The sequence below is a fragment of the Anoplophora glabripennis genome, unplaced genomic scaffold (assembly GCF_000390285.2).
Source record: "Anoplophora glabripennis isolate ALB-LARVAE unplaced genomic scaffold, Agla_2.0 scaffold3156, whole genome shotgun sequence".
Lineage (NCBI taxonomy): Eukaryota > Metazoa > Arthropoda > Insecta > Coleoptera > Cerambycidae > Anoplophora > Anoplophora glabripennis.
In genome coordinates, this window is record NW_019419272.1 from 1 (window position 1) to 2809 (window position 2809).

At 37.0% G+C, this 2809-nt stretch overlaps 1 pseudogene; it reads right to left on the reverse strand.

Moving 5' to 3' along the window:
• Window positions 1-1962: 1962 nt before the first annotated feature.
• LOC108916440 lies at window positions 1963-2523 on the reverse strand (annotated as a pseudogene).
• Window positions 2524-2809: the final 286 nt, after the last annotated feature.

Genomic DNA, 2809 nt, shown 5'->3' on the forward strand with positions numbered 1-2809 from the left:
AAAATTCAATTCTAAAACTTTTTTCCTCTACAATATTCTTCCAAAATGCATAGGTTCCAAGATATAAGTAAAAAACGGAGATTTTAGTCTTTTTGGCTTTCAAATAACACTAGAAATGAAAATTTCTAGAAGAATCTTTCTTTTTCTTAGAATAAAAAAAATGGGCTTAACTTTTGGCGGCACAATATGTTAAAAGATTCGAAAATTTTCATATTTTTCTTCTTATTTAATTATGTATCTTTTCTAGAGTTGATTTCGGGCGAAAATGGAAGAGGAAAAAAATGTAATTAAATTTTTTATAAAATATGACTAGTTACAAATCGAATGAATCATGATTATTATTGGAAAAATCGAAAAAATCGCCAAAAATGGGGTTAAAAAACATTACTTTTTAGGGAATTTTTTTGGAGTCTTTAAATTGGGTATAGGATCTTCATACTTGGCTTAAGAAAACTTCATGTTATGTAGAATCATCACACTAAATTTCATCAAAATCGGTTCGATAAATTTTGCATAATAATTTTGCAATTTAATCACATGTTTAAACAAGCTCCAGAGCTCTCCTAATTGGCGGATTCTAATTTTTCAAAAAGCGTTTGAAAACTTGAGAGCCCTTCTATATGTGATTAAATTTTCAAGTATCTAAGAGCCTTAGTTTTTGCTGTGCAAAATTTTGAAAATTTGCAAATTTTTATTCAAAATATGGATTGCAAAATTATTATGCAAAATGTATACCTAACTTAAAGACCCCAAAAAAATCCCTAAAAAATAAATGATTTTTAACCCAATTTTTGGCGATTTTTTCGATTTTTACAATAATAATCATGATCCATTCGATTTGTAACTAGTCATATTTTGTAAAATTTAATTACAAACATTTTTTTCCTCTTCTATTTTCGCCTAAAATCAACTCTCAAGATACAAAATTAAATAGGAAGAAAAATATTATATTTTTCGAATTTTTTTAACACATTGTGCCGCCAAAAGTTAAGCACACATTTTTTTTATGCGCATAGAAAAATTTTCGTTTCTAGTGACATTTGAAAGCCAAAAAGCCAAAAATCTCCGTGGATATACGATTCACCCAAATATGGACTCTTTGAAACTGATACTGTCTGGACTATATATAATAGGTCAAAAATATCAAAAATAGAAGAAAAAAATGAGAAAAAACAACAAAAATATTTATTTTCCACATTTCTTAGCATAGCCATATGTAATTGGGCGCGCTGAATCCAAATCCACCTTTAGAAATCACACAGCACACCTCTTTTTTTTTAACTTCAAAAAAATCGGCCAGAAGTCGAGGTTTGCAAGAAATTAATAATAGAATCATGAAAAATTTGGTATGTAGGGAATTTAGGTTCGCTAATCACGAATTTGAATTCAAAATTGCAAAATTCAATTCGGCGGATCCAAAAAAATATTTGATTTGATTAACGTTTGATTGGTTTAAAAGCATTCGTACGCGAAAACTATCTCTAGATCCGGACTAGGCCGTAAACCACCGGAATTTCCGTACCTGTGGACGNCCGCAACCGTTACTTTGCGGACCCATGTTTATTGAGACTTTTCTGCTTATTTTGGTTTATACTATTACCTCCTTAAATATTTTACACTCTTTTTTTAACGCCCTGTATATAATAGGTCAAAAATAGCAAAAATAGAAGAAAAAAATGAGAAAAAACAACAACAATATTTATTTTCCACATTTCTTAGCATAGCCATATGTAATTGGGCTCGCTGAATCCAAATCCACCTTTAGAAATCACACAGCACACCTCTTTTTTTTAACTTCAAAAAAATCGGCCAGAAATCGAGGTTTGCAAGAAATGAATAGAATCATGAAAAATTTGGTATGTAGGGATTTTAGGTTCGCTAATCTCGAATTTGAATTCAAAATTGCAAAATTCAATTCGGCGGATCCAAAAAAATATTTGATTTGATTAACGTTTGATTGGTTTAAAAGCATTCGTACGCGAAAACTATCTCTAGATCCGGACTAGGCCGTAAACCACCGGAATTTCCGTACCTGTGGACGACCCCCCTCTCGTGGCAGTACTCCACAGCGCTCACCAGCTGCTTGAACCACTTCCTAGCCCTAGGCTCGTCGATGTACTGGTCCTTCCTTATGATATCCAGCAGGCTCCCGTTCTCGGCGTACTCCATTACGATGTACACCCTGTGAGTCGTCTCGATGGCTTGCAGGAACCTGATGAGGTTGGGGTGCCTCAGCCCCTTCACCACCTCGATCTCCCTGGGCAGGAACTTCTTCAGGTAATCGGCGGGGGCGGAGAACTTACTCACGATCTTGATGGCGACGTCTCCTTCATGTCTCTCGGAATGGGCGACCCTGACGGTGGCGTACGAGCCGGTGCCGATGGTTTTGCCCAGGTAGTAGCCGTGGGACTCGAGCACGGAGAGCTTCTTCTCCTTCTGTGCATCGGAGGAGGACTGGGTGACGCTGGCCAGCGCGGGGGCGGGGGCGGAGGGCTGGTGGACACTAGCAACCGGGGAGGGCATCGCAAGCGACCGTTTACCATTTTCCTGACGTGCGTGCCTTCATTTTGACATAGAATTTTGACGTAGGGGACACTGACGTGTGTCGCGACGTTTTGCGGCGTTCCGTAAAAGTCTCGATATGGGAAGAGCGAAGCGTAGCGATAAAGTCTACGCTGAATTTGCGATGACGTCACTAAACATCCTAAATTCTTGAACTATACCTACAGGGTGTCCCATTAATATTGCGAAAAAATTCAGGGGGAGTTTCCTTGACCAAAAATAAGAAAGAAAGATCCTATAATAGACC